This window comes from Benincasa hispida, chromosome 10 (assembly GCF_009727055.1).
Source record: "Benincasa hispida cultivar B227 chromosome 10, ASM972705v1, whole genome shotgun sequence".
Taxonomy (NCBI): Eukaryota; Viridiplantae; Streptophyta; class Magnoliopsida; order Cucurbitales; family Cucurbitaceae; genus Benincasa; species Benincasa hispida.
This window is the reverse complement of record NC_052358.1, coordinates 14,966,384-14,975,411: the sequence shown is the minus strand read 5'-3', so window position 1 is coordinate 14,975,411 and position 9,028 is coordinate 14,966,384.

Sequence of the window (9,028 nt, the reverse complement as noted above, 5' to 3'; positions counted from 1 at the left end):
AACCAACATAATGCGAAGCTACACATACAAGGCATTCATAACGTTTATAAACAAGCCTAAGTGTCATGCTCCATGCATTGTTCATTCAATGCTACTTTTATATAACACTTATAAAACTAAGCAACGAACCAAGCAAACATGCTTCCATTCACCCTTATATTATAACGCTTATAATATAAAGATGATGCATGAATATGCTTACTGCATGCATAAATATAACTCTTATATTTCATGATACATGCGCATGCTCTCTTGTAATTTCATCATGTCAAAAGCTATATTATAACACTTATAATATATGATGCATGAATAATTGCATAACCTAAGGTGAATTTTGTTGGGAATGTCCTAGAACTCGCAGTTCGTGTTAAACATTCTATTTATCAATAAAATTAAGTTGTTGATTTTGCATTCTATTATGAAAATCCAATAAACATATCCATGGCTATAGTCTGAATACTGTAACTTTATATAGTGATATAAACAGGATCAAGTTAACAATATATAGCCTAAATGGTCTAATAAGTATATGGATGAAATTGGGTATCTCATCCTGGTAACACTATTGGATGCGGCCCACTTTGTAGTTGTTACAAAGAGTTATAAAGTGCTACAAACGATGTAATCTATAGATCGTTCATGTTGAGACATGTGAGTGGAGGCATCCTATGCAATGAGTTTGCATACAGACTGGACCACAAAAATAGTCATTTTTCTTTATAACGACAGTTTATTGTTAAAACTGACTATTTCATTTATTAAGTAACCTAGGTTAACTTGATCTTAATAACCTCCCATTTTGGGGATAAGACTGGATGAATAGCCAAGGGACATAGCCCTACAATATGGAATTCACTCTTACCTGATTTAAGGTTAGCAGATAGGTTATTCTTGATAGCTGGTAGGAATGCAAGCTACTGTAGTCTTTTACTTAGAATTATGAGGGCTAACAAGCAGAATATGCGTTGATAATACTAAGAATTCATGTGAAAAGTGAGTTTGCGTCAATCAGCACAAAAATCTTTGCTAACCCTATACATGTGTTATACGGTGTCAAAAATGTCTATTTTTGTAGCTATCGCAGAAATCGATTGCATGAGCTGATGCCAGACCATCGCAAAGTTGATCGCATGCGTTGAACTTCATGAAAGATCAGTTCATCGCATGGAATGTCACAGCTACAGAGTAATAGTCGTGATAGAAGGTTGATCGCTGCGTTGGTACTTTGGGAGAAACAAGCACGAAGCATACCTTGAGAGTATAAAAAAGGATAAGATGATGTTGACATTTCACCTACCGCGTCAGAAATGGAAGTGATTCAGAGCGGGATCACCAATACTATCGGTGTTTGAGCTCTATAAATAAAGCCTTAGAGCCCAAATTCAAGGCATCTGAGCTTCTGCCTTAAAGCAGATCCTTGTGATCACAGATGAGAGCATGAGCAAGATTTTCTTTGAGGATTCTTCACCTCCACAGCCCATTCCGAGTGACGACCGGAGTTTCGTCGGAGATAGAGCTCGAGAGAGACTACTCCACCACCCATCCATGGCACCACCGACTGCCTTGACGTACATCTGATGGAAGCAAGAGATTGCCTACATCTAGCCCTCCATCTTTCTTCTTATCGCTGTATTGTATTACATTTTGGCTTAAGACATTAATACATTTTGTAATCAATGCATCTCTTTAATTCCTTCAATACCATATTCATCATCTTCTTCTTCTTTATCATCTTTTACTTTCATTGCAGAGAGTTAAGTGTAGATTGTAAGAGTTATCGCATACTCAATCATGCGGCATAGAGATATGACGCATATAGCAATCCACCGAAAGGTGTACGTTGTGTGAGTATATCGAGTCAATCCTCTTTGCTTAGAGCGAGGCTATCGCAATGCTTATCTATGAGCTGGTAGCTATAACCTCTGTTCGAGAGGGTAAGTAGTGGAACTCACTAAACAAAGTAAGCAGTGTTCCTAGAGATAGGAATAATCTTATGCTCAACGCAACCATGCGTTATAGAGATATAAGCATGAGGCTGACCACCGAAAGGTGTGCGATGCGTTAATGTGGCGAGCTGGTATTACCTTTACGACCAAGCTTAATGCCGCAGTGATTTTACCCTATCCACAATTCTACGCGTTAATAGTTGCCGCATCTCTACCAACCCTTGCAGTTAAACTTCCATTGCTCAATTTGTTTAGTTAGGAGTAGGAGTAGCGCATAATACTTTACTTTTATCTTTTTACTTTTATTCATTGCCTCAAACGCATTACTTCACAAACATCGAGTTACAAGTCCCTGTGTTCGACCTCGGATCATCCCGAGAAAATTGCGTTCTCGTTATACTTGGCGAGAAAACGAGAAAACTTGTGGTAGGAACGTATAGTCATCGCATACATGCTTAAACGCATATTGTATATTTTCTAGTCCAACACATGACCATCGACGCATGGAGATCAACGCATAATATAAGATGCATATTTATTTTCCTCTCCTCCCTTTTCCACGCATTAGTTCTCTTAAGTACTGGTTCCAGGTCTTGAACAATTGGGGCCTACCTTCTAATGATAGAGAAAGGATTTGATTCATAGGTGTTATGAATCAAAATTGTTCATTAGAGAGAGTGGGAATTTAAGGAACAAGATGTATTCACAGGGGTAAAATGGTTATTTTGACCCAACTGTGATTACGAACAACCTGTGAAGGATCGACTTACTGATTATGGTTATATTAAGTGGACATAATATATCTACAGTGAGGGGAGTTCAACTATGGACTATAGTGGAGTGACCAATTAGTTAATGAATGGAGGTTAATTCAGTCTAATGAGTTTAGTCGATTAATCTCGAATCGTTGGAGCCCATGATCTGTAGGTCCACGAGGTCCCCCTACTAGCTCGTAAATGAATAAGCTTTAGATAGCTTGATAAGTTAATTTGAAACGTTCAAATTAGAATTAAACAGAATATGAGAATTTATATTTAAATATGATTTAAATATATGAAGATGAATTTGTATAAAAATTAATTTAATATTTGATATTAAATTAATTAGAATTATTTAAATAATTATCTATTAATTTTATCAGAAAATTAATTTTATTAAAATTAATAAAATTTTTCAGTTTTTTAAAAATCCTTTGATTTTGGGAAAAAATGAAAATTGAAAACATTCACAAAATGGAAAATCAATTTTTTACATTACCATATTCTACTTGCTCACATAAACACCATTTTTTATTTACTCCAAGCATGAATTGCAACTCATGCAGTGATCTTCTTTGCATGTTCACCTGCAATAAATAAAGAAGATTAGAGTGAATTTAAGGCATGCATTTAAAAGAAATTTTAGAGAAAATTTCAGGTTGAAGAAGAGTTCTTCAAATAGTGTGGTGCAGTGAGCTTTTCTCTGGTTTTCTGTTGCTTCAAGCTGTTCTTGAGTCCCATAACTCATTCTAAAGCTCCAAGAGGATAGTGGGGAAGATCTTGAGGTGGTTCACGGTGTTCTTTGGAGAAGACAACTGCTGTTGATCAAGATCTTGAAGAGTTCTACAAAGTATGACTACAAACCCTCTTATATTTGATGAACATGCTTTAGTTTCTGTCAAAATTAGTGAATTTGAATGCTTATTGATCCTTGTGTCTTCCGCTGCATGTTGATACACTCTTATAGGTTTCAAATCTATATGTCATACACTATGGCATATTAAACCAACATACATCTCATGTATATTAAATAGAAGTTGATGAACTGGGATAATTAGCCTCAAATCCTCAAAAACCAAAGCTAACTATTACAAATAGCAATAAATCTCCAGTTCAAACAAGCGAACCAGGTCTTGAACCATCCAGGCGAAGAAACATGTCTCCTTGATCGCGTACTAAATCTAAGTGATCGCCTGCACGAGAGAGTAAATGCTTTACTCAATCGTTTACTAATGCTTCTGAGCTAAATGATCGTTTAGCAACGATCGTGTACCTTTGGCTATGCGATGAAGCATGAAGGCACACAATTGTGCATCGCAAGCCTTAAGCGATTGACTAAACGACAATAATGTGGTGAAGCACAATCGTTGAGTAAGCGCCAAGGTATCGTATACAGGGTGATCGTGTAGTCAGTGACTATGCGATGAGGCATGCTAACTACACGATCGTTTAGTGCATACGCCTTTTATTAAACAATGAGCATCAAATACTCTAGGCGATCGTTTACCTCCACCGCCCACGCGATCGAGCAACCAACGCTACGCGATAGAGCAAACATTTTGCCCCATCGTTTGGCATTAGCTAAACGATCATTTAGTAAATACTATACAATCATGCAGAACTTTTCTACGCGATCATTTAGCCAAAACTCAACAATCGTTTACCTTAGGCTACACGATACAACCAACCCTTGGTCTTCTTTCTGGATGAGAACCGCATTTCCATGCTTCGAAACTTCATCATGAATGACTCAACAAACTAAAACATTTTGAATTACAGATTCGATGCTTGTTAATTATGCCAAAAAACGCATGGGCCTTTACAAATTAACACTTTGTAATCGAAAAGAAAGCTTTAAATTGAGGCAGTTAACCCGTAAACATTCATCAACACGTCCACAAACGTATTTAACCTTTAAATTCCATGTAGAAACCTTAAAACCCACCACGATTGTAAAAGAAATTCAAAATAGAAGTGAGATTTGGAATATCAGAACAACCTGGCTCTGATACCAATTAAAGAAAATCAAGCACGAGGATTTCTATGAGCAGTAGAAGGATCGTTCCAAATTCTATTCGAGTTGAACATAAACAATTACAGTACAAGAACGGAAACTAACAGGTTATACAAAACTCGAAATTACAGCATGTTTATAAGAGTATCAAGGGATAGAGTATGCATACCTTTGAAGAAACATTCTTCACAAATCCCTCAATCGATCACCAAGCATCCAAGACCAGTAACACTCGAACGCAACGATCGGTGCACAGCACGATCAACAGCACGCACACAACGAACAACCAACAACTCCTCGAAACCAATCGAGTTAAGTAAGGACACCACCACAATGGTTACCTTGGTATTCTCGGTGTGAGAATACAGGAGTTGTGGGCTCTATATAAAATTGGCTTGAGGAATAGACTAGAGGACAACGATCGTGTAGACGATCGAGCAAGTGAGAGATAATAAGTGTCTATCGTATAGACGATGTGCTCGATCGTGTAGTAAATGACAGCCTATCGTATAGACTTAGCCAATCGATCGTTTAGCTACGACCAATTGAATGACTATCGTATAGTCAAAGCTTCACGATCGTTTAGTCTCTCTATAGCTATCACTTCGTGAGTTCTTTCCGAAACGAGTAAGTTCGAATTTTAGGAAATCATTTTTTCTTTTATCTCACGATTACCATAAAACCACCAATAACCTCCCACTCAATTAGTTATTAGAGAAAAATAAATTAATTATCATATAATTAATATACTATAAATAAATATGATAATCACTTACCATATTATATTTATAACCTATAGTTTTAATATTTCATCTCATGAAACATACAAACCATAGTCCTTTTTCTATTTTATGGTACTTAATATAAATCATATTTACATTAATTCTCCACTTGATGTATCTCATACATCACACCAATTATATAATATATAATTGGATTTCCTCATATTAATTTGAACACTTCAAACTAACTTTAAGAACTGATTCTCAATTTGAATCCATTGAGCTACCAAGGGAACTTTATGGACCTGTAGCTTGAAGCTCCAACGGTACGTGAATAACTGACTAAACTCTTTAGTCATGGGATCCACCATCCATTAACTGTCGAACACTTCACTAAAGACCGATAGCTGCACTCTCCTCACTATAGATATATTTCTATGTCCATATCAACCAATCAACAGTGCGATAACCCTTCACAGATCGCTCGTAAGCACAGTTGGGCCAATTTACCGTTTTACCCCTGTAGTTACATCTAACTCCTTAAGTACCACTGATTCCTAAAATGAACAATGAGTCATAGTCCTACTATGACTGGGTTCTCTCTTCCAAAGAGAGAATGTGGCCACTATGTTCAAGATCCGGAATCAGCCCTTAAGGGAGAAATCTATCTACTTACCCCTGCTTCGGGGAAGAAGTGAATTCCATCTTGTGTAATTGAGTTCCCAGCTCCCCAATTAGAAAAATCCCCAAAAAGGTAGGCTTGTTGAGTTGACAATCTGGCCACTCTCACCCAAATCAAAGGACCACCCTCAAAGGCAGGAGTTCCCAAAATACTCAGGATTAAAGTCATGTCACCGATGGTCGTTTTAGTGAGATGTTAGTCTCAAGTATCTACGACGTTATATAAAGAGACGAATCATCTCGTGGTTTAGTCTTATACAAACTCTTTGTATAGGACACCTCCGCTCGCATGTCTCCATATGAATGGTCAGGATCAGACCATCTGTAGTAGTTCACAACACTCGTAAACCTCTACAAAGCAGACCGTATTTGTAGTGTCACCAGGATAAGGTATCCCTCCTTAATCCATATACTACAGACCTTTTAGGTTATTACTTAAGGCATGATCCACTTGTATATCTCATATACATACTTAAGTTTACATATAATAACCATGGATCTTTGTTTATTGGATATGAGTAAATGCAAATAAAATAACTCTTATTTTATTAATAACAATGTGTACAAAGTTTATAAACTATGAGACTCCAGGAGAATTAGGACACCAATCCCAACATCACATCCATTTGCTGTATTTCCAAATTTTGTAAATCTGCTATTGCAATTAACATCCTTATAGATGTAATCCTCGTCACTAGAGAATAGGTAGCGAAGAAATCTAGCTCTTCTTTTTTGCGAAAGCCTTTAGCTACCAACCGGGCTTTGTATTTATCAATAGTGTCGTCAGCCTTTAGCTTTCTCTTAAAAATCCATTTACTCCCAATTGGTTTACTTCCAGGAGGTAAATCAACCAATACTCATGTATTGTTCTGTAAAATGCATTCTAGCTCACTATTGATAGCTTCCTTCCAATAAGATGCATCAAAAGATGATACAACTTCTTGAAAAGTCTGAGGCTCATCTTTTATCATATAAGTTATTAAATAAGGTCCAAAAAAAGTAGTTTCCTTAGCTCTTTTGTTTCTTCTAGGTTCAAACTCATTATTCTGATCATCTTGACATTTCGAAGAGGTAGCCTCATTAATTCGTCTGGTACAAATAATCTTATGTCCTTCCTCCTTTAAAAGAAAAAATATCCTCGAAGAATTCAAGTTCAATCAATTTTATTATGGTATTATTGTTGATATTAGATATTTTTTATTTAATCACCATGAATCTATAAGCAGCACTATGCATTGCATAGCCTATAAAGATAGTCAATTGTCTTAGGCCTAAGTTTGATCATTTTTGGTAAAGCAACTTGTACCTTTGTCAAACACCCCCACACTTTCAGCATTTTATATAAAGGTACCTTTTCATTCCACACTTAAGGCGACTTATTAGTCTTCTTATGTGGAATTCTATTTAGAATAAAATTTGTTGTCAACAAAGCTTCTCCCACAAATTATGAGGTAAACTTGATCAATTTAACATGCAATTAACCATGTCTGTTAAATTCCGATTCTTTGTTTCAATTGGACCATTTTGTTTTGTTGTATAAGATGTTGTAGTTTGATGGATTATACCATTAATTTCACAGAATTCATAAAGTGACGATGATTCATATTCACCACCTCTATCTGATATGAGCACCTTTACTTTCTTCTCAAGTTGTTTTTCAACTTCTGCCTTATATGTTTTAAAAACATTAAAGGTTTCATCTTTACTATATAATAAATATACATAGCAATATTTACTACAATCATCAAGGAATGTGACAAAGTATCTCTTACCACCTCGTGTGAGAGTATTTTTCATGTCACATATGTCACTATAGATTAAATCAAGTAACTCATTACTTCTTACCATAGATGAAAATGATTTTCTAGTAAGCTTTGATTCAACAAAACTCGCATTTGTGTCTATTATCAATGTTAAAATTTGGCCATAGTCCTAATTTTACCATTCTATTTAAAAAACAATTGACATGTCCTAATCTAGAATGTCATACATCACACAACTTAACAATATAAGTAGAAGAGTTGATATTATTATTATTCTTTGACATTTGTGCCAATACATTCAATTTGAACATGTCATCACTCAGATAGCCTTTTCCCACATACATACCCCCATTTTTCAAAATAAATTTATGACTCAAATATAAACTTGAACCCATTTTTGTTAAGTAAGGTTACTGACACTAGATTCTTTCGAAACTCTGGCATATGCCATGCGTCATTAAGGGTAAGTATCTTTCTAGAAGTCCATTTAAGTAGGACCTTTCCCTTTCCTTCCACTGAGGCAGTTGAAGCATTTTCAATACACCTTATCCCTACCATCTAGCTTCTCATATGTAATGAACAATGACTTGTCCTTACAAGTGTGCCTAGTAGCACTAATATCAATCCACCAACCTTTGGTGTCTGAAGCCATATTTATCTTAGAAATGACGAAAACCACATCGTCATTTTCCATGACATTAGCTTGATTGTTGGAACTTTGTCCCTTCTTGTGCTTGCATATTGCAACATATGGTCATTCTTACCAGAAACCCAAAAATTGCCTCGAATGCGCTTGCTAGCATCATTCCTTGACCCATGATTCACATTTTTCTTCTTGAAATTTTGCTTCTTGGGTTTATGTTTTAAAGTTTTAGCAATGTGAGCCTTGCTTCAACTTTTAGTGGAGTTTTATCTCCAAAAAAAAAAAAAAAAAAAAAGAAACAAATTAATAAAGAAAAAGTAATTTAATCATATCTAATTGATTTAATAATCTATGGATCATTTGACATTAATTAGAATTCTATACATAACTTTGAATTTCCTCGAGCCGTACGAGGAGAAAACTTCTTATATGGTTCTGGGGGGGGGGGGGGGGGGTGGGTATTGTTAATTTACATCTATCCCAATGAGCCGTTTATCGAAT